General features: G+C 46.1%; 1 long non-coding RNA gene across 1 annotated transcript in view; it reads right to left on the bottom strand.

Annotated features, from left to right (window-relative positions):
* The window catches only part of LOC138296755 (uncharacterized), a 62963-nt gene extending 60939 nt beyond the window's left edge, over positions 1–2024 (bottom strand). Inside the window, exon 1 of the long non-coding RNA XR_011203891.1 lies at positions 1935–2024. This is a non-coding gene — a long non-coding RNA (uncharacterized lncRNA). The remainder of the gene's footprint in view (positions 1–1934) is intronic.
* Between the last annotated feature and the right edge of the window lie 21899 nt (positions 2025–23923).

The following is a 23923-nucleotide window of genomic DNA, read 5'->3' as shown; positions in this document are numbered from 1 at the left end:
ACACCAGGGATGAGACGCAGGAGGATGCCTGCGGGTGGAGGAGGGCCTCGAACACACTAGCAGCAGCGTGGGCGGGGGTCAGGGGCACGAGACAGTAGGGTGGTGCTGCGGACGTGGGGGGCGAGCTCTAGACCTAAAGCAGGTCAGAGGTCGCTCACTCGCGACGCGCAGCCCCAGCCATTAAGAAGGGAGGGGGAGGGAGGAGCAGCTGGGAGGCGGGAGGGAGCGACGAATGGGGGCGGGGCCGCAGGGAGGCAGCGGCAAGGGTAGATCGGCAAGGGGGAGCGCCCAAGGGGCGAAAAAAACAGGGAAAAAAGCAAGGCACAAACAGTAAGGAAAAGTTCAAACAGTCACAAAATACAATTCTGGCACAAATTACAATCAGGGTACAGCAATCAGAAGGGGCACATCGGGGGCAGAAGCTCAAGGAGGCAAGGCGCTGAAACAAAAGGAAAAAACACTTACAGGACGGCGAAAAGCGGCACACGGGTCAAGTGAAGCTTAAACAGAGCCCACTAGACACTAGGGATGAGGCGCAGGAGGATGCCTGCGGGTGGAGGAGGGCCTCGAACACGCTAGCAGCAGCGTGGACGGGGGTCAGGGGCACGAGACAGCAGGGTGGTGCTGCGGACGTGGGGGGCGAGCTCTAGACCTAAAGCAGGTCAGAGGTCTACACCACACTATTCTTTACTACTGCACTCTATGCCACTACACTGCATCACTGCACCCTATGCCACTGCACTCTAGGCACTATACTCTGCACTGCACCACTCTACGCCACTGCACTCTGCAACGAGTCTACTCTGCACTCTATGACACTGCACCACTCTGCATTACTGCACTCTCTGCCAATATTGTATGCCACTCTATGCTACTCTACCACATGCCACTGCACTCTAAACTACACTGTACACCACTACCTTCTACTCTACAACACTGCACTCTCCGCCACTGTACAGAAATTTACTCTGTACTACTGCATTCTACGCTACTGCACTCTATGCCACTCTACATCAATCCACTCTACGCAACTGCACTGTACAGCACTATAATCAACTCTGCACCACTCAACACTACGTCACTGCACTCTCTGCCAAACAAGTCTACTCTGCACTCTATGCCACTGCACCACTCTACACTACTACACTCTGCCACTCTATTGTATGCCACTCTAATCCACTCTACTTTGTCCCATGCCACTGCACTCTACACAACTGCACAGTACCCCACTGCACTGTACTCTAAATGAACTTCACGCCACTATGCCACTAACTTATAGCCATGCTAAACAGCAGCCACTCTGGTCAAAACACATTGGCAAAGCCAATAACTCTTGCGTAGACAAGACCTATTGGCTTTGCCAATGCCTGTTAGTACTATGAGGTAGGATGTCCCTGAAAGAACTGTAAATGTGTAAGTCCTTGTTTTAAACATGCAACTGATGCCTCGTCGGGGGTAGTAAACGTTATATAAATACAATTACATCATAATATAGGCTGCTACAAAATGTGCAAATACATTCCAGTTAAATTTAAAAAAAAGTGTTTTTCAAATACAGATTTGATTAATATATAGTTTATACCTAATACTAACATTATTTATAACAGTCTAATAAAACCACACACTCCACAGCTCACCTTGGAACACCATTACAGTATCTCTCCGAAAGAAAATATCTTTGCTATTAAAAAACTTCAAGTGACTCCTTTGGTTAAAGTCAATGCAGGTTTTCAATCCCCTTTATGTTTGCAGATTTACCAGTTGCCCACGTTTGAAATGCGTGCGGCGTCCCGAGCTGCTTCTAACGGCCCAATGAGGTGCCATGACGCAGCTCGGGAACAGGTAACTAGAAGGGCAGTGACACAAAAGAAAGTTAGTGAAAGAGGAAAGCCGAGATTATATATATATAATATATAATCGGCACGAGTACTGACCTTAAAGAAGGGGTAGCGCCGCTCCGACGAGTCTGTAACGCGGTACTGCTGCTCCGACCGCAATCCGTTGTGCCCCTGGCGATGCGACCGTTAAAATGAAAAACGCGCATGCGCATGCGCGTCATGCGCGCTAAAAAATTCAAAGCGCGCATGCGCTTCCGAAGTGCCCGTTGAGGGGAGCAGTTTAAGACGGCGAAATTGACCAAATCGCCGGTGCGCATGCGCACAGTTCTGCGCATGCGCACATAAGAGAGCCGACCCGATTCGGACGGGGAGCGGCTAAAGATAGAACACCAGACTTTTTCCCCTCAGGTGCCAAGCCTTTTTTTGGCTGTTTGGGGCAGTTCATGCTTAGGCCCTCATAACTTTTTGTCCACGTAAGCTACCCATGCCAAATTGATCCTAGAGGTACCCAGACTTTGTGGGTTCCCCTGAAGGAGACCAGGAAATTAGCCAAAATACAGCAAAAAAATTGTCATTTTCAAAAGAATTTTAAAAAAGGGCTGCAGAAGAAGGCTTGTAGTTTTTCCCTTAAAATGGCATCAACAAAGGATTTGTGGTGCTAAAATCACCAGCTTCCTAGCTTTCAGCAACAGGCAGACTTGAATCAGAAAACCCCATTGTTCAACAAAATTTTGGCATTTTACTGGGACATACCCCTTTTTATTATTTTTTGTGCTTTCAGCCTCTTTCCAGTTAGTGACAGAAATGGGTGTGCAACCAATGCTGGATCCCAGAAAGCTAAACATTTCTGAAAAGTAGACAAAATTCTGAATTCAGCAAGGGGTCATTTGTGTAAATCCTACAGGGGTTTCCTACAGAAAATAACAGCTGAAATAAACAAATATTGAAATTGAGGTGAAAAACAAACCAGCCATTTTTCTCTGTGTTTTACTCTGTAACTTTTCCCTGCGATGTCAGATTTTTTTTAAAAGTAACATACCGTTATGTCTGCTGGACTTTTCTGGTTGCGGGGATATATAGGGCTTGTAGGTTCATCAAGAACCCTAGGTACCCAGAGCCAATAAATGAGCTGCACTTTGCAATGGGTTTTCATTCTATACCAGGTATGCAGCAATTCATTTGCTGAAAAATAGGTATCAAGAAAACCTTTGTATTCCCAAAATGGGCACAAGTTAAGGTATTGAGAAGCAGTGGTCATTTGCACATCTCTGAATTCCGTGGTGCCCATACTAGCATGTGAATTACAGGGCATTTCACAAATAGATGTCTTTTTTACACACTGTCTTACATTTGGAAGGACAAAATGTAGAGAAAGACAAGGCGCAATAACACTTGTTTTGCTATTCTGTGTTCACCCAAGTCTCCCGTTAAACATACTACCTCACTAGCGTGGGTAGGCCTAATGCTCGCGACAGGAAACGCAACATGGACACATCACATTTTTACATTGAAATCTGTCGTGTTTTTTGCGAAAGTGCCTAGCTGTAGATTTTGGCCTCTTGCTTCAGCTGGCACCTAAGGAAACCTACCAAACCTGCACATTTTTTAAAACTAGACACCTAGCGGAATCCAAGATGGGGTGACTTGTGGGGCTCTCACTAGGTTCTGTTACCCAGATTCCTTTGCAAACCTCAAAATTTGGCCAAAAAACTCTTTTTCCTCACATTTCAGTGACAGAAAGTTCTGGAACCTGAGAGAAGCCAAAAATGTCCTTCCACCCAGCGTTCCCCCAAGTCTCCCGATAAAAATCGTACCTCACTTGTGTGGGTAAGGCCTAGTGCCCGCGACAGGAAATGTCCCTAAACACTATCTGGACACATCAAAATGATCAAATACAAAACTACCTGTTTTTGCGGGGGCTGCACCTGCGTTTTTGGTCCTGGGCTCCAGGGAGGTGTGACTTGCGTGGATCCCCCAAATGTTTTCATACCCAGAATCCTCAGCAGACCTCAAATTTATCTAAACAAAAAATAAAAATGTCCCCACATTTCTGTGTGGGATCACCACACCGGGACAAATTTCCTACCAACCAACGTTCCCCTCAATCTTCCAGTAAAAATGATACCTCACTTGTGTAGGTTGGCCAAGTGCCTGTGACAGGGAAGAGACAAAAAAAAATTGCAATTGAGGGGAAACCAAACTGGATCCAAAAGGGCAGTTTGAAAAAAAAACATTTTTAGGCTGACAAGTGCAGCAGAATTTTTATTTCGATAGATGAGACAATGCTGGGTGGTAGGAATTTTGTAGATTCCTGCAGATTTCGGAAGGTTCCATCACAAAAATGTGGGAAAAATTTGTGATGTCCAGCAAAGTTGGTGGTTTGCAGGGCATTGTGGGTAAGAAAATGGTGCGGGTGCATGTGAAGCACACCACCCTGGACTCACCCAGATGTTTAGGGGCATATTTATACTCTGTTTGCACCAAATTAGCGTAATTTTGTTTTTTACTCTTATTTGGTGCAAAACTAACTCCATAATTATACTTTGGTGCTAGACCCATCTAGTGCCAAATTTATGGAGCTAAAGTCATTTTTTGGAAGTGGAGACCTACCTTGCCTTAATGAGATGCAAGGTAGGCGTTCCCGTGCAAAAAATGACTATGGCCTTAACGCCATATTTAGGGGCATATTTATACTCTGGGGCATATTTAAACTCTGTTTGCACTGAATTAGCATAATTTTTTGTACTCTAATTTGGCGCAAAACTAACTCCATATTTATACTTTGGTGCTAGACCAGTTTAGCACCAAGGCCCTGATTTATACTTTTTTTGAGCTGCATTAACGTCATTTTTTTACGCAAAAGTGGCGCAAACTTACAAAATATTGGCCCTTATTTATACTTTTTGGAGCAAAACTGCACTAACTCAGTTTTGCACCAAAAAGTTTAGCACCAGCTTGCACCGTTTCTGTGCACCAGCTGGGCACCATATTTATGGAATGGTGCAAGCCAGTGCAAAGGGTAGGCTAGAGTAAAAAAAAAATGACTTTAGTCGGGTGGGGCTGGCGGTATAGAAAAAAGGGGTTTAGCACCAAAAAAGGACTTTAGGCAGGTTAGAGTAAAAAAATTAAAAAAGACTCTAACCAGATTAGCTTCATTTTATGGTGCTAAACCTACCATGCCACATGACTCCTGCCTTAGAAAGGCAGGAGTCATGCCCACCACCCCAATGGCCAGCACAGAGGACATGGCCATTGTACCCTGTGCCATGTATGGGGGCCCATTTCAGGGCCCCCTATGGCACTTTCAAAAATAAAAGGCAATCATACCTGTACTTACTTGGGATGGGGTCCCCCATTCTCCGAAGTCCCTCTGGTGTGGGTGGGGGTGCCTGGGGAGGACACCTGTGGGCTTTTCCCATGGTGTTCCACCATGGAAATAGGCCCACAGGTCCCCTAACCTGCCCTGACCCAGGCTTTAAAAAATGGGGCAAAGCAAGCTTTGCACCATTTTTTTTTTACCCCTCCTCCCTCCCTTGCACCATTTTTGCATGGGAGTATAAATATGGCGTTAAGGACATAAAGTCCTTTTTGCACGGGAACGCCTACCTTGCATCTCAATAAGGCAAGGTAGGTTTCCACTTCCAAAAAATGACTAACTCAATAAATGTGGCGCTAGACAGGTTAGTTTTGCACCGAATTAGAGTTTAAAAAAAAAAAAAAAAACGCTAATTCAGTGCAAACAGAGTATACATATGCCCCTTAGCATAAAAATATTACGCTAATCTGGTTAGAGTCATTTATTTTGACTCTAACCTGCCTAACATCATTTATTTTACGCTAGCCTACCCTTTGCACCGGCTAGCACCATTCCATAAATATGGTGCCCAGCTGGTGCTAAAAAATGGTGCAAGCCGGTGCAAAGCCTTTTGGTACAAAACTGCGTTAGTGCAGTTTTGCACCAAAAAGTATAAATAAGGCCCTTAGTTTTCAGATGTGTCTAGGTGTTGTGAATTTTTCTACATGGCAGCTTCCCAAAGTCCAAAAAGTGCAGCCCTCACCACTCCAAGTGGGACGATTTTGAGAGTTAGCCAAGCTCTCATGGCCCAAATGTAAAACCAAAACCCAAAATAATCAAATGTCCTCTTGCTTGCCGTGGGATAAGATGTTTTAGTGTGCGGGGGAGAGCTGAAAGACTGTTACCGCCTTCAGTTGGGGTGGGAGCATAACCAGGCCCATACTGTTTGGTTGCCACCACCCCACTATTTTTTTTTTTTTTTTAAATCCCTGGCACCTAGTAGACTTTCTGCCCCCCCCAGGGTGTGGATCGGGGGTAATTGCCCCATCTGCCCACTGGTGGGCAGAACAACTTTGGCCCCATTTATTTGGGGTGGGGGTATGGCCATACCCCCACCCTCTTATTTTGAGAAAAAATCTTCCCTGGTCTTTTGTGGGCTTTCTGCCAAAGGGGGCAAATATGGCCAACAGTTATGTGCCCCCATGGGGAGCGACCCTTGCCCAAGGGGCTGCCCCCCAAACAAAACACACGTGCACACACACCAATCCCTGGTGCCTAAGTGGTTTCTGCTCCCCCCGGCGACAGATCGGCCTAATAGAAAGTCCACCAAAGACCAGGGAAGATTATTTTTAATTTGCACCCCCCCCCCCCCACAGGGGTCGCTCCCCTTGCGTGAAATTGACGCAAAAAATAAAAATCCCTGGTGTCTATTGGTTTCTGCCCCACTTGGGGACAGATCAGCCGAAACAAAAATAGGCCAATCTGCCCCCAAGGAGGGCAGAAATGGCCTAAATACAAGTTGTCCCCCAGGGGAGCGACCCTAGCCTAAGGGGTCGCTTCCCATATATAAAAAACAAAAGTAAACATAAATAAACATATATCCTTGGTGTCTAGGGTTTAGATTGGCATAATTATTATAGGCCAATTCCCTGGTGTCTAGTGGTTTCTGCCCCCCTTGGGGGCAGACTGGCCTATTAAAAATAGGCCAATTTGCCCCCAAGGGGGGCAGAAATGGCCTAAAAGTAATTTTGCCCCTTGGGGAGCAACCCTTGCCTAAGGGGTCACTCCCCACATATAAAAAATAATAATAATAATAATAATAATTATGCCTGGTGTCTATGGGGTTTCTGCCCCCGGGGGCGGAGAAATGGCCTAAAAATAAATTGCCCCCCTGGCGAGCGGCCCTTGCCCAAGGGGTCGTTCCCCTCATGTCAATTGCAACCAAAAAAAAAAAAAAATTACACGGTGTCTAGTGGTTTCTGCCCCCCTTGGGGCCAGATTGGTCTAATAAAAATAGGCCGATCTGCCTCCAAGGGGGCCAGAAATGGCCTAATATTGATTTTGCCCCCCAGGAAGCAACCCTTGCCTAAGGGGTTGCTCCCCACATACAAAAAAAAAAAGAAAAATAAAGAAAAAATATATATCCCTGGTGTCTAGGGTGTTTCTGCCCCCTTGGGGCCAATCTACCCCTGGGGGGGCAGAAATGGCCTAAAAATAATTTGGCCCCCTGGGGAGCGGCCCTTTTTCCAAGGGACGGCTCCCCTCATGTCAATTGCAACCATAAAAAAAAAATCCCTGGTGTCTAGGGTGTTTATGCCCCCCCAGAGGCAGATCGGCCTAATTATATTAGGCTGGTCTGCCCCCGGGGGGGGCAGAAATGGCCTAAAAATAATTTGGCCCCCTGGGGAGAGGCCATTGCCAAAGGGCCCGCTCCCCTCATGTCAATTGCAACCAAAAAAATATTCCCTGGTGTATATTGGGCATTTCTGCTGCCCGATTGCATCGTGATCGGGCAGCAGAAATGCTGAGAAAGACATGAAAGGAGAGGAAAGGCCTTTCCTCTACTTTCATGCCTTTCTCAGCCACTCCAGTGATCGGAAGAGAAATGCAAAAGCATTTCTCTTCCGATCCGCGCTGAGGGGCAGGCCTCTGATTAGGTCAGTGCGCAGTTGTGGGCTGATGTCATCAGATGCCACGGGGGCAGTGGGGTAGGGGTGGAAGGGGAAGCAATTCCCTTTCCATCGCTACAGTGGGGTCGCTGAGCCATGAGCCGGTACCAGGACGTAACGGTTATGTCCTTGGTGCCTCAGCGCCGCAGCCAAGTACGTAACTGTTACGTGCTTGGCTGTCAAGGGGTTAAAAATAACTTTAAACTTAAGAGATTCTAAGGGGACTTAACCAAGGCTCTAGCAGGAATTTTAAAAATTTAGAAAAAATAGTCAAATTCAAAAATCAGTTTTCTAAAGGCAATTTTGGAATTTAGTTGTGTGATCAGGTATTGGATGAGTAGTCCAGCAAATGCAAAGGCGAAGCCCCACCGCTGATCCACCAATTTAAGAAGCTGGCTCTGTACATACTATTTCAAAGTGAAATATAGCGTGCACAGAGTCCAGGAGTTCCCCAGAGGCTTAACAGAGGCCAAAGTAGATAATACTAATGCTCTCTTTTGTAGTAGTGTGGTCGAGCAGTTAGGCTTATCAGAGGATAGTGCAAAGCATTTGTTGTACACACACAGAAAATAGAAGAAACACACACTCATTCACTTAACTCCAGACCAATGTTTTTTATATATCAAAAATATTTTTTCTTAATTTATTTTTAGAACCACAAGATTCAAGTTGCAGGTAAGTACCTTAAAAGTTTTGTATTTCACACAGGTATCAACAGTACTTTGTTTAAAATAGGTAAGTAATACAGTTTTTGAATTACTGCAATAATATGTTTTGAAAATGGACGCAGTACAATTTTCAGAAACAGTTCCTGGTAGGAAAGAAATGTTTGGTCATTTTACAGTAAATACAACACTTACAGTTTCAGTCTCTGGGTTTTAGGAAGTCCATCGGTTGGGGTTCAAGATAACCCCAAAAATCCACCACCAGCAACACAGGGCCGGTAGGGTGCAGAGGTCAAAGTTGAGCAAATTTAACGTGGGCACCTAGGGAGACACGGGGTACTCGGAATCAGGCCTGCCTCCAGGTAAGTACCCACTGCTCGGAGGTCAGACTAGGGGGGATTAGAAGAGCACTGGAAAGGCCAGAAATAGGCACCAAACACACACCTAGAGCGGCAAAGCGGCGGCCAGGTACAGGGTGCAAACAGGATGTTGGGTTTCCAATGCTAGTCTATGAGAAGACCCTGGGGTCACTCAGAGGCTGCAGGCGAGGTCCGGGGGGGGGGGAGCATTTTGCTCATGCAGCTGTGCCCTGACCTGCGGTGTAGTGCACCCTGCCATAGGAGTGTAAGACCTGCTAGAGGGGTGAATTACTTATGACACAGGCAGTGGTTTGTGGGCATGGCACCCTGAGAGGGGTGCCATGTCAACTTTGTATTTTTCTCCCCACCAGCACACACAAGCTGCAATACAGTGTGCATGTGCTGAGTGAGGGGTCCCCTAGGGTGGCATAATACATGCTACAGCCCTTAGAGACCTTCCCTGGCCACAGGTCCTTTGGTACCATGGGTACCTTTTACAAGGGACTTAACTGCATGCCAGGGCTTGCTAACTGTGGAAACAAAGGTGCAGTTTTAGGGAAAGAACACTGATGCAGGGTCCTGATTAGCAGGGTCCCAGCACACTTTCAATAATCAAAGTTAGCACCAACACTAAGCAAAACGTGTGGGGGGGGGGGGGTAACCATGCCAACAGTGTCACTGTCCTACAACCAATACAATATAGACAGAGAGCATATGCCCTTTAGCACTGGTTGGCAGTGGTAAAGTGCCCAGAGTCCTAAAGCCATCAAGAACTGGTCAGAAAAAAAATAGGAGGAACAAGTCAAAAGGTTTGGGAGTGACCCTGCAAAAAGGGCCAAGTCCAACAATTGTCAAAAAGAACAGAAGCAACTGCCACATGCTGAGCATGATTGGATACTGGTGATCTCTGCAGCCTTAATGGCACAGTCACTGTTTTATACTCACATAATAGCAGCCAATGGGGCTGCTATTGTATGCTTCATCTCTTACTTTTCCAGAAAGTGGTTTGTGAAGGAGATTTGAGTGGTTTTGTACAACATGTACCTCAAACTAGACATTTATATGGGTGTTTGGCCCCTTTCTGAGTATACAGTCTGAAGAATTGCACCACTGTGGACTTTTTGCCTAGGCTACATTTCTTAAGTGTCTCTACAGGCTTTCCTGAAGTAAGGCAAACATGAAGTAAGGATACCTGCATGTGGGTAGAACTATTCAAATGCTTATGACTTCAATGGAGATTCCACTATGCGAGAACTGAAGTTACAGGTAACAAACTATTCCATTGTGTTTATAATCAATCAACTGAAGTAATTAGAAGAATCAACTCAGAAAAAGCAGAAAGTGATGCTGACTGTATTATAATTGTTAGATTAATTTGATTAATTGTACTGATTATGGAATAATAGGAGTGGGGAAGTCATAAGAAGTTTTGTGCAGTTATAGTTTTGTGCATCATTAACAATGGGTAAAATGTAGTTTTACTATTGATTTAAAAAAAAATTATATATATATATATATATATATATATATATATATATATATATATACACACACACACATATACACACACACACACACTGATCTAGTGCCATTGCCTTTGAAACAAATTTCCTGTGACCTATAGAAGTCTGTTTTCCTGGCTTTTGTTAACTGGGCCTCAGTTAGGCCCAAACAACATCTTGTCCAAAAAGGATGTCTCTTCTGCGTGTATACTGTTCATTGTTTCTGCTGCGCACGGTCAAGTAAGAAAAACTTTCCAGTTTGGTCACAATTACTTAATGTTTACAAGGATGTCTTTCTGATGGATACAACTACCTGTGGATTTCTCACCTTATGAATTCACCCTTGCGCCAGCATCCGACAGAAAATCTTCTTCCCAGCTCTCCACGTCGACGAGGACGTCAAAATTGCACGGCTCCATGCAACTCCGTCTGACGTCACCACGCCAATAAGAGGTCCTCGCCGGTGTGCTGACATCAGTTCCCTTTTTTCCATGTCTTCGACGCTAACGTTTTTCTCCTAGCTCTTGCTTCTGTTGGAGGTGTTCTATCTTGTTGCTATCTGACTTTTTAGTTACAATGTCTCCTCCTAGGAAGTCCGGTTTCAAGCCATGCCGAGAGTGCGGGGTCGCATGTCGGTCACAGACCCTCATGACGATTGTCTTTGGTGTCTTAGATCTGAGCATGACGTCAAGGAGTGTGTGTCTTGCCAGAGCATGACTCCAAAGGCTTTGAAGGAAAGGGAGGCCAAACTCTTTTTGGCCAAGGCGATGAAGGGTCATAAGAGCCATCGTAGATCCTCTTCCCATGCTTCTTTAAAGAAGCATACGAGACGGTGTCGTCATGATTCTTGGCGTCATTCGGTTCACAGCCGATCAAGGTCTCCATCTTGTCGGCGCGTCCGACGGTGACTCCTCATTCCCAGAGCCCTGAGGCTTTTCCAGCACCGTCAGTCTTTGAGGTAGTGGCACCTCCAGACAGTCCTCGATTTTCACCTGCTGCTCATGAGTCCGATGTTCAGCAAGCACGGGTGCAACAGGGATACCAGTGGTATCCTGTCTTCCCAGCTCCGGAAGTGGATCCGGTGGCATTTTTTAATGCCATGTTCAATGGGACGGCCCCTGCTGGTGCACCGCCTGGTCCCACTGGTCCGTTGGCATTTTCGTTGGGCTCCCCTGCTCCATACAAAGCGGCGTCATTTATGCCATTCTATCTGGCTGAGGGTGCCGGACCGCCGCCAATGACATCGTCTCGAGGCCCTGTGGTTCCCATGACGTCGCCTTCCAGGTCTATGGCGCTGCTTTCTTCACCCCGGCACCGATGGTGGAGCCACAAGCATCCTCGGCGCCATTAGGACCCGTTCCGGCGCCGGATCTGAGTGATGGATTCGACCGAAGTCAACCTTCCTCTCCTGTTCCACGTCAGGTATTGAAGCCGGTGTCTTCGACGCCAGCCAATTCATGTTGACGCCGAGGTTGGAGGCTAGACTGAGGTCATGCAGGAAGGCCTTGCGACTCTTAGAGGAGGAAGAGTATCAAAGGCAGTTGTTGGAGGAGGGGGAGATTGTGGAGCCCCTGGGAGAATATAATGGGCTGGATTCGGCCAGTGGGCTTGACACTTCCTCGGAATGGGACTTGTCTTCACCGGGGGAGTTCACAGAGGGGGCAGCCCCTTTTCACACAGTGATTAGGAAGGCGGCTGACTTTTTAGATCTTCCATTGCCTGCTGCGGAAGTTAAGATTAACATTTTAACAGAGGTCCTGCATCCTTCTTCGACTTCTGCGGATCCTTTGCTTCCATTCAATGATGCTCTTAGGGAGCCCATATTAGAGCTTTGGAGGAAGCCTCTGTCGTAGCCTGCTGTGAATAGATCTGAAGCACGGAGATACAGAGTGGCGCCTGGTGATCCGGGGTTTTTATCGAGACATCCTACCCCGGAGAGTCTGGTGGTTCAGGCCTCTTGGCTCTACTTGGTCTGCTCCAGGCTCCTTCCCTGTGATTCCATCAGACAGGGAATCCAAACGGATGGAAAAATCCGCAAAGAAGACTTTTTCGTCTTGCAGCATTGGTCTCAAGGCTGCAAACGCTACCTGTGTGCTGGGTAGATATGTCCACGCCCTCATGGACTCTGCGAAGGCCATAGTTTCTGACCTGCCGCAGGATGTACAGAGACCATTCGGTGAACTCCTATCTGATGCGCAGGAAGCAGCAAAACAAATAATCCAGTCTGGTCGGAACTCTACGGACTCGGTGGCCAGGGCAATGGGTACATCTATTGCTACCAGGAGGCACGCTTGGTTGAGGTCCTCTGGGTTTTCTTTGGATGTACAGACCACTTTGTTGGATTTGCCCTTTGATGGGGAAAAGCTGTTTGGAGATAAAGCAGACTCTGCCCTAGAGCGCTTTAAAGATAGTCGAACCACGACGCAGTCCTTGGGTCTGCAAGCCTCCTCTGCTACCCCTTTCAGGTCCTTTTGGAGGTTCAGGGGGTTTGGGCGTGAAGCCGTTTAATCGAGGGAGACCCCAGTCCTCGGTCCAGCAGCCTACCAGCCTCCCATATCGATCCTTTAGAGGGTGGGGGAGGGTTAGGACAAGAGGGGCCACCCAGCAGCACCCTGCATCATCCTCTTCCTCTTGGGGACAACAGCAAGGGAATCATCCCTAGTTTTCTCCCCTTTATTGACCATACTTCTCCTGTAGGGGAAGAATACGTCTTTCTCCACGAGTGGGAGTTAGTTACATCAGACTCATGGGTTCTAAACATTGTGAGAAAAGGTTATGCTCTCCCTTTTCAGTAATTTCCTACTCCCATCCCTCCCAGCCCCTCGTTTTGTTTAGAAGACCATCTCCTGTTGTTACAGCAGGAGGTTCAGATCCTATTGTCAAAAGGTGCAGTGGAGTTGGTTCCAGAGCAGGAAAGGGGTCAGGGTTATTATTCAAGATACTTCCTGATCCTCAAGAAGGACAGTCGTTTGAGACCAATCCTATACCTGAGGATTTTGAATTGGTTCCTCAAACAGGACAAATTCAAGATGCTGACTCTGGCACAGGTACTTCTGACGTTGAACAAAGAGGATTGGATGGTGTCTGTCGACTTGCAGGATGCTTACTTTCATATCTCTATACTCAAGTCGCACAGAAAGTATCTCCGGGTTGTGATGGGGTCGCAACACTACCAGTTTGCGGTCCTTCTGTTTGGTCTTACTTCAGCACCTCGAGTCTCACAAAAGGTGATGGCAGTGGTGGCAGCAAGTCTCAGAAGAAAGGGGATATCGGTATTCCCTTACCTGAATGATTGGTTGATCAAAGCCAAGTCTCCAGAGCTTGTGTTGCGTCACTTGCAGATGACAACTCAGTTGTTGTTCAGGCTGGGTTTTTCGATTAATGTACCCAAATCTCACCTGGAGCCCTCTCAATGCCTTCTGTTCATAGGGGCAGTACTGGATACAACATTGAAACGGGCCTATCCTCCGCCTCAGCGAATTCAGGAAATTCAGGCGTTGATTCCAATGTTTCAAAATGGAGCGGTTGTTCCAGTCCTCAAGGTCTTACGTCTGCTCGGTCTGTTCGCTTCTTGCATTCTGTTGGTCACTCATGCACATTGGCACATGAGGGCTCTCCAATGGTGTGTCCGCAGGCAATGGTTTCAACACAATGGGGATCTCGAGGAGTCGATAATGATCTCTAGAGACGCTGCAGCGGAGTTACGATGGTGAGCTGTGGCCAGCAACCTTTCTCAAGGAAGGCCGTTTTCACTGCTACCTCCGATGGCCACGGTCATGACGGATGCTTCCACTCTAGGGTGGGGAGCTCATCTGGGTGACCTGGAGATCAAGGGTCGTTGGTCTCCAGTGGAACAGACTTTTCATATAAATCTGTTAGAATTGCGGGCGATACGTTTGGCTCTCAAGGCCGTCCTCCCGTCCCTTCGCAGTCAGTCAGTTCAGGTCCTGATGGACAACACTACCGTGATGTGGTATATAAACAAGCAGGGAGGAAAAGAGTCCTATCTTCTCTTCAGAGAAGCTCTGCGTCTCTGGTCTTGGCTTCAGGACCATCTGATTTGCTTGATAGCAAATCATCTGGCCGGAGTGCTCAACGTTCGTGCGCACACTCTCAGTCGACATTTTTAGGCCGATCACGAGTGGTGACTCCATTCGGATCTGGTTCTGCACATCTTTCAGATGTGGGGTTCTCCAGTGAGAGATCTGTTTGCCATTCGGGAGAACACGCACTGCCCGTCATTCTGCAGCCTCCAGTATCCGGCACAAGGAGCTTTGGGGGATGCGTTTCAGATCTCTTGGTGCAACCAGTTGCTTTACGTGTTTCCCCCCATATCCTTGATTCCTCGGGTTCTGAGGAAGATTCGCCAAGATCGGGCTCAGATCATTTTAATAGCCCCAGATTGGCCAAGAAGGGTGTGGTACACGGACCTTCTCCAACACTCGCTGTGCCCTCCGCTCAGTCTCCCTCTCAGGGCAGACATCCTCTCTCAGTCTCAGGGGCAGGTTCTACACCCCCACCTCCAGAGCCTTCACCTTCATGCATGGAGATTGAATGGGGCAACCTGAGTTCCTTTTCTTTCCCACCAGATGTAGTGGATGTTATTTTATCAGCCAGACGAAACTCCACTAAGACCATATATGCCGGTAGGTGGGCAAAATTTGTGGCTTGGTGTGGAGAAAAAAATTGATCCTTTGAAGGCCCACCTTTCTGATATTTTATTATTTGCTTTAGATTTAGCAAAGAAGGGTTGTGCAGTGGCTACGGTTAAGGGTTATTTAGCTGCTCTGTCAGCCTTTCTTTGCCTCCCGGATCAGCCCTCATTGCTTAAATCACCTATTGTGGTTAGGTTTCTTAAGGGTTTACTTAATACGTTTCCTCCCACTCCTTTTCATGTGCCTCAGTGGGACCTAAATCTTGTTTTAACCATTTTAATGGGGTCACCTTTTGGTCCCATGCACTCTTGCCCGTTAAGGTTTTTAGTGCTTAAAACAGTTTTTCTCTAAACCTAGGCAGGTTAGTGCGCTTTAAGCTCTTTCTGTTAAACCCCCCTTTACCTTGTTTTTCCCAAATAAAGTGGTGTTGAAAACCAGGACCATTACCCTTCCATCTTTCTACCCTCCTCCTCACCCCTCGAAGGAGGAAGAAAGGCTCCACCATTTGGACCCTTAAAGGGTGCTTAGTTTTTATATTGAAAGGGTGAAAGACTTTCACCTGGAGGATCAGCTGTTCATGGGGTATATTGGTCAGAGAAGAACAATCTCCAGGTGGGTCATTCTTTGTATCAAGATCTGCTACTCATTGGCGAAAAAGGTTTCCCCTGAGGGTGTCTGAGCCCACTCCACCAGGGCTAAGTCCGCTACTTCGGCCCTGGCCAGGGGGGTTCCGGTGGTGGATATTTGCAAGGCAGCAACTTTGGGCGTCCCTCCACACCTTCGCAAAGCATTATTGCTTGGACTCTAAGGTTCGGAGGGACGGCCATTTCGCACGATCTGTGTTTCAGGATTTCATGGTGTAATCAGGCAGGCACCCACCTCCGAGTGCAGTACTGCTTTGGGACTCTATTCATAAAGGTGAGGAATCCACAGGTAGTTGTATCCATCAGAAGAACAAGTTACTTACCTTCAGTAACGCTTTGCCTGTCTGATTACACTAGGATATGTGATTGTATAGATGTATGTATATGTTGATATTTGTCCTCTTTATATAAATGATGGTTTTGATTATATTGCATCATGGAGGTTTTATGTATATATGTATCTATTGGAGTTATTGTGGGGTCGGTCCCTCCTGTTCGCCTCAAAGGCACGTAAAAAATAGGTGAAACTGATGTCAGCACGCCGGCGAGGACCTCTTATTGGCACAGTGACGTCAGACGGAGTTGCGTGGAGCCGTGCAATTGTTACGTCCTCGTCGACGTGGAGAGCTGGGAAGAAGATTTTCTGTCGGATGCTTACGCAAGGGTGAATTCATAAAGTGAGGAATCCACAGGTAACTATTGTATCCACCAGAAAAAGCGTTACCGAAGGTAAGTAACTTATTTTTCTAGCTCACTGTGCCCTATTTGTCATAATAGTTTGCTGTTGTTCATTTAACTAGTATGTCCTGCCATCTACTCATGACATTAGCACAAGTTGGGCAGGATCAATATTCATGTAGTGGGATGGTACTTAGGTACCAAGGCAGTATGACATTTAGTAAAATGTTTGGGAAAAATGGGCTGATTGCAGAAGCCCCCCTCAACTGTTGCCCCACTATTTAGCCGATACTGGTGTTTTCTGACTCTGACTGTGCCCTGTGCACTGCTAACCAGCCCCAGGGCCAGTGCTATGTTAAAAATGGTATATGTAAATTAGGCATAATTATAATTGGCTCCAACAACCTACCTATAAGTCCCTAGTATATAGTACGGCATGTAGGTTTAGGGACCCGAGGGTAGATAGGGAACCCCTGGGTGCACTTCTGTGGTCCCTGGTGTCATTGCAAAGGATCCCTTGCTGGCTGCTTTTAAGCTTTTAAAATTAACCCAAAATTTGTCTATGGAATTAAAAGTACTCACAAAGTCTCAAACTACCTTATTACTGCATATAAGTCACCCCTAGGGTGTGCCCTAGGTGCCTGAAGAGTTGGGTGCAGTGTAAATATAAGCGGAGACTTTATAAAGGATGTTTAATAAACCCTGATGAGGGAAAAACAGTCACATTCATTTTCCTCATTGTAGTAATTTCATTTAATTTCTTGTTTATTGTTTAGTCAGCTAAAACCACAACAATTATGCAGCCACTTACACTTTATAACTACATTTTACTAAAATTAGTAAAGTGCGTGCTATAAGTCCTCGGGTAGACATGCTTGTAATTTAAATTTAAAAAGTAACTAAAAGGTCCCCTGAGGCCCATTAAACCAATAAAATGATTGTAAAATGTAACTATATGGTTATTTTATCTGATAAACACAACTGGCCTAAATGTAAATGGGATCAGTAACAATAGTGTCAAATTTTGTTTTAAATAGGTATTACATTCACACTGGGCAGTTATTTTACAATAATGTTAATAGCAAGGGTTTGACAAATCAACAGTTTTGCTGCCAGCATGATGGTATCTAATAAATACCTCAAACCCAAAAATACTTGTGCAATCAACAGCAATATTATCAAACTTATTTAAGCTGGACCTAAACTTCAAACTTCACCAATCCGTGATATAGCAAGTCACGACTGACCTAAAGTGCTCATGCAGTCTGCGGCAGAAACATCAAATATGCTTTATGGTTCAAAGTTTGCATTGAAACATTATTTAATCTAAGAGTCACAGCTGGCCTAAAGTACTTCTGCGACTCAAACCTAATGTGTCTGTGTAAATGTTGACTTATGATGTTATTTTAGCTAATAGTCACAGCTGGCCTAAGGTTCTTATGCAACCAGACACACAAAATCATCTTTTGTTGATTAGTTTTTAAGATCTAGTCAATTGTAGACAGTGGACCCTATAGGCTAACATTGGGAGACTTTATTTTAAAATACTAAAGTTTACTCCAGTATTGGAACTTTCATAGATTCACATGCTTGAATCATTCCCCGTTGTCGAGATGAGAGTCCCGGTACAATTTTCACAAGTAATGTTAAAACATATTGAAGAGAAAAAGGCCCTAGGCCTCTTCAATTTCATAGTCTATCAGAGTCATTTTGTGAAAAGGACCAAACCTGATCCTCCACCAATCAGGCGACAGCACCCTTCAGAACCTCCTGAAAGAAGCTCTAGCACCTCAGATTTTCTACCGCACGTCATGCTAGGGAGTCTCCTCAGAGCTCTGCTCTGTCTTCACACCTTTATTCAGCTCTTTTTCTCTCAGAGAAACTCATTTATTGGGATTTGTCAGCTAATTTTCAACTATGTCTGACAAGGAAAAGAAGAGTCTCTTCAGAGACTGCAAGACTTGTGGGAAGAAAAGACTTCATTCTGAAGACCCGCATCAAGACTGCATTCACTGCCTGTACCCAGATAATTCAGCCAAAGACTAAGATTTGCCGTACTTTTTCTTCTAAAACCTTAAAAGATAGAGTAGGCAGATTATTAATATGGCTGCAGAAACTCAAACATAGAAAGGATCCAGTTTCTGGTTCTGAGAGTGAGGAATCATCAACATCTAAGAGATCAAAAAGGGCAAGATCACGCTCTAAATCTCCCTCACAAATCTCAAGAAAAGCCCTCAAAAAGACTGCTTCATGGTCTTATAAGGGTCGCAGCCCATCTTCTTCCCCAACTAAACTCTCAAGTAAAGAGGGGAAAAAACATTCTTCCAGTTCGGAGAGGCACAGGAAATCTTCATCTGTTCCACCATCTGTGCCTTTCAAAAAGCCATCCTCTGTGACTGGAAAAAAGGCCTTGTCGACGGATTCCCCGTCGACGACACCGTCGGTGGGCGCATTGCCGACGACAACAGCTACTTCGGGATTTCCATCGTCAACGGCTCCATCGACGACATCGTCGACGAGAACAAGTACACCACCGTCGACGAGAACTGCAACGATGACATCAGCGTCGACAGCCGTCTACACCACGTCATCGTCGACGGCGCTGATGTCAGTGTCAGCCCTACCGTCGTCGACGACTTCATCGACGGTAGACTCGTCGACGAAGCTTTCTTCTATTAAAATAACTGTGCGTCCAGCGTCGACGGCACCGTCCATGACAAAGTCGATTTACACGTCGTAGACGAGGGAAAAACACAAAAAAAAGAGGAGAAAAGTTAACTCCAACCCACACATCACCTAGTAAGGTATCCTCCCTGGTGCCAGTACATCTTTTGGAAGGTGATGAAGATTCAGATGAAGAAGGGCCTTTTGGAACAGCCCACAGTCCTTCTGAATTAAATGTAAAATACCAGGAAGATGATGAGTATGAGGAAGCTTATGATCCCCAGACTTACTCGGAGCATCAACAGTATCAGCAGGAAGCGTGTATTCCTTCCGACCTGCTTACTGGCCTTAGAGCAATGTTAGTAGATTACAACAGAAGATTTCCTCCACAAGGAGAACAGCCTCCTCCATCACCTATTTCTGGTGTTTCTACTCCACATCAAAGACCAACGTCTTTGCATCTCACAGATGTGGCTACTGCGGACATGACAATTCCCCAAGACATCGACATCTCAGAAGGAGATCAGGAAGAAGGAGAGCTCATAGACACTCACTCAGAGTGGGACGAGTACATTATTCCTGCTCCATCTTCTCCTTCTCATTCGAAGGTGGAATCCCCACCTGAAGAAATTGGAGGTTTTCACAACCTCCTAGAGAGGGCAGCCAAGCGTTTTGCTTTACCGCTACCTACGAAGCAAACAGATTGTTTTCTATATGATTTTAAAGAGCCCTTTCAAAAGTCTGTGCGCTCTATCCCGATGGTGAGCTACCTGTGGGAAGAGGGCCTTAAAGTCATGAATAATCAGGCAACAGTCACTGCAGTTTTGCCACATCTGGATAAGAAATACAAAGCTCCTGATGATGCACCAACATGGTTGACTGGACATCCTCCTCCGGATTCGGTAGTAGCTCAGGCAGCTCAAAGAAGATCAAAAAATCCTTCTGCCCCGATTTCCGCACCCCCAGACAAGGAGGGTAGGCGGCTAGATAACATAGGGAAAAGATTTTAGTCTATGGCCAGCCTAGTGCTTAGAGCTGCCAGCTCTTTGGCTATTTTGTCTCGATACGACAGACAGCTTTGGGCGGATATTGCACCTTTTATAAATCAACTGCCAGAAGACGCAAAATCGGAGGCAAATAAGATGATACAAGAAGGTCAACGCACGTCTGCAGAGCTTATAGACTGTGCAATGGATATAGCGACCACTGCTTTCAGACAGCTTGCAGATGCTGCTGTATTAAAAAGACAGGGTTGGCTTAAAGCCACCTCATTTCGCTCAGAAGTCCAAAATAAAATCCTAGACTTGCCCTTTGATGGCCAAGCGCTATTTGGGAAACATGTGGATGAAGCCCTACAGTCAATCAAAACAGACACGGACACGGCAAGGTCATTAGGGACCCTGCAATATCGAAGATCGTCCTTTCGTCCTAGGGGGCGTGGCCAACCCTCTTACAGAGGGGGATATCAACAACAGAGATATTCTTCCTATCCGTCATCTTCACAACAATATCGTCCATACTACTCCCAAAGGCAACCGACTCAACCAGCCTATAGTAGACCAGCAGGCCGGGGACGTTCTACCCGCCCGGCCAAAGATTCAGCTCGTAGAACCTGATGTTTGAGGCGCCGGCTATGCTCAGTCCTCCTCCTCCCACCCTGGGCGGGAGAATTTCCTTATTCCTCAGTCAATGGCAAACCATTACGTCAGACAAGTGGGTCCTACAATTAGTGGAACGGGGCCATACTTTAGAATTTATCCAGATACCTCCCTCCAACCCGCCCCGCAGGACTCCTTCAAGATATCCTCAGCAACTCAAGGAGGAAGTCGACAAGTTGCTTCTCAAGGGAGCTACAGAGAAGGTGCCGCGGGCTCAACGAGGAACAGGATTTTATTCCAGGTACTTCATCATCCGAAAAAAGTGGAAGGATTGGAGGCCCATCCTTGATTTAAGGCAACTAAATGTATACCTAAAAAAGCAATTGTTTCGAATGATCAGCCTGCAAGACGTCCTTCTGCGTCTCAATCAAAGAGATTTTATGTCATCACTAGACCTCAAGGACGCATACTTCCACATACCCATCCACCCTGCCCACAGAAAGTATTTGAGATTCACCGTAGCCGGGAGCCATTATCAATATCGCGTCCTTCCCTTTGGACTCAAATCAGCCCCAAGAATATTTACCAAATGCCTAGCACCAGTCGCAGCCTTTCTCAGGAGAAGAAAGCACCAGGTTTTTCCATACTTAGACGACTGGTTAATAAAGGCAAAGACTTACACAGGAGCACGCAAGTCAACAAGAAAGTGCATTTCCTTATTGACCAATCTCGGATTCACAATCAACTGGGAGAAGTCCAACCCTTTACCAGTATGCAGTAATACTTTTCTGGGAGCAAAACTGAACACAGAATCCGGCATGGCTTGTCCCACGTTGGAGAGACAACAAAGATTACTGACCCTAGGGAATTCCATACAGAGAAGACGAAAGGTCACTGTCCGTCTCTTCAAATCACTGTTGGGCATGATTTCTTCATGCATACCTCTGATCCCTCTGTGTCGGCTAAAGATGCGCCCCTTGCAGGAGCAGCTAAACCGTCAATGGCTCCAAATATCAGGCACTTTCGAAGACCAGATACAAATAACTCCGATAATGATCAAAACTCTCAAATGGTGGGCTCAGAAGCATCACCTGTCAATCGGCCTCTTGTTTCTTCAACAGCCAGCCCCGTGGACCATAACAACGGATGCCTCACTGGAAGGCTGGGGCGCAGTATTACAGGATTTGAAAATAAGTGGAAAATGGCCAATCCATCTGGCATCAATGCATATCAATTGGCTAGAACTCAGGGCAGTGCACCTCGCCTTACAAGCGTTCCTCCCAAGAAACTCAAGATCGCGAGTGGTGATAAGAACGGACAACACCACTACGATACACTATCTCAACAAACAAGGAGGTACAAGATCTCTCACCCTCTCCAGGGAAGCCCAAGCAATCTGGAACTGGGCCTCGCAGCAAGGCCTCACACTATCAGCGGTACACTTGCCGGGAATAAACAACAAGGAAGAAGATGCTCTCAGCAGGCAGAAATCGGACTGCCACGAGTGGGAACTAGACCAGACAGTACTGAACCAGATTTTTTCCCAGTGGGGAACACCAACACTGGATCTGTTTGCGAAGAAGGACAACGCCAAATGACGGTTCTTCGCAAGTTGGCATCACCAAAAGGGATCTTGGGGGAATGCGTTTTCGATAGTCTGGTCAGACATCTTTGCTTACGCCTTTCCTCCCATTCCGTTGATCCCAAGGGTCCTCACGAAGATGAAAACAGAACCGTGCACTCTCATACTGATAGCCCCGTACTGGCCGCGCCTACATTGGTTCACGGAGCTCCTCATTCTGTCAGTCAAACCTCATATCCCACTGGAGCCGTTACCTCATTTACTAACAATGAACAACGGCCAGGTTCAGCACCCCGATCCGCAGTCAATGCGGTTATCAGCATGGCTCCTCACCACAGAGAGTTTGCACATTTGAACATCCCGCAGGACTGACGGGATATTTTGTCGAAGGCCAGAGCGGAAAGCACTAACAAGACGTATCAGTGTAAATGGAAAAGATTCTGTACCTGGTGTCATCAGCGTCGAATCAACCCTCTACTCTCACCACCAGAAGAGATACTGCTGTATCTCTTACAGTTAGCTCAATCTGGCCTGGCACACTCGTCCATTAAAGTTCATGTAGCAGCTATAGCTGCATACAGACGTTCAGATGACACACCCTCGCTCTTCTCGGCTAATTAAGAGATTTCTAAAGGGGCTTTTCAGGGTTTACCCTCCTTTCAGACCACCACCTCCTTCATGGAATCTAAATATTGTTTTGGCACAACTGATGAAGCCTCCATTTGAACCGATCCACCGTGCTTCCCTCAAATACTTGTCATGGAAGGTTGCCTTATTGATAGCTCTTACATCATCTAGGCGGGTCAGTGAGGTGCAAGCGCTGTCCATCCAAGAGCCATTCCTACAGCTTAAACACGATAGACTATTAATGCACACTAACCCGCATTTTATCCCAAAGGTTCCGTCAGACTTTCACATGAACAAACCTTTAGTCTTCAAGTCTTTTTTCCCTCATCCATCTACTCCGGCAGAGAGGTCATTACACTCTTTAGACGTGAAAAGATGCGTTCAATTTTATTTGGACAGGACTAAATCCTTTTGGCGATCTAATCAGCTATTTGTGGCGTACAGTGCTCCTAGGAAGGGGTGCCCGCTAGCCAAGCAGAGTATTTCTAGATGGATTGCCTCTGCCATTCGCTTTTGCTATCAGGCAGCGGGCAAACCTTTGCAGTCATCTGTGCATGCTCACTCGACGAGAAAAGTCTCATCGTCAGCGGCACTGTTTGCCGGAGTGCCACTACAAGACATATGTAGGGCAGCAACATGGAAGAGCTGTCATACCTTCACTAAGCACTACTGCTTGGAGTCCCTCTCTCACGGAGAGGTAGCAGTGGGCCAGGCGGTTCTCAGGAATCTCTTCAGGTGAAGGTGAGCCATTTCTCCTCCATCCCTCCATCCTAGAACAGGTATGCACATTGCTTAAATAAAAAAAAAAGAGAAACAACAGAAATGTAGATAAGGATAAGAGAACGCTATCACAAGCACATATGTAAAGGTTTTACAGACATTGATCATTTTACAGTAGTGTCTTATGATAATTTCTATTACGGTTTTATTCTTCGAATTTCATCATGTATCTTCACAGGTATATTCGTATATATTAGAGATAACTAGATATATATATATATATATATATATATATATATATGTATATAGAGACATATATCAGTATACTTATATACGTCATCATTTTATGCATGATAATAAGGTTTTGTGCTTCAAGATATTTTGTTTAATAAAGATGTTGTCATTTAACAATGTGCATAGTTATTGC

This window comes from Pleurodeles waltl, chromosome 5, assembly GCF_031143425.1.
Source record: "Pleurodeles waltl isolate 20211129_DDA chromosome 5, aPleWal1.hap1.20221129, whole genome shotgun sequence".
Taxonomy (NCBI): Eukaryota; Metazoa; Chordata; class Amphibia; order Caudata; family Salamandridae; genus Pleurodeles; species Pleurodeles waltl.
The sequence above is the reverse complement of the archived record's forward strand: the minus strand, read 5'-3'. Positions and strand labels throughout refer to the sequence as shown.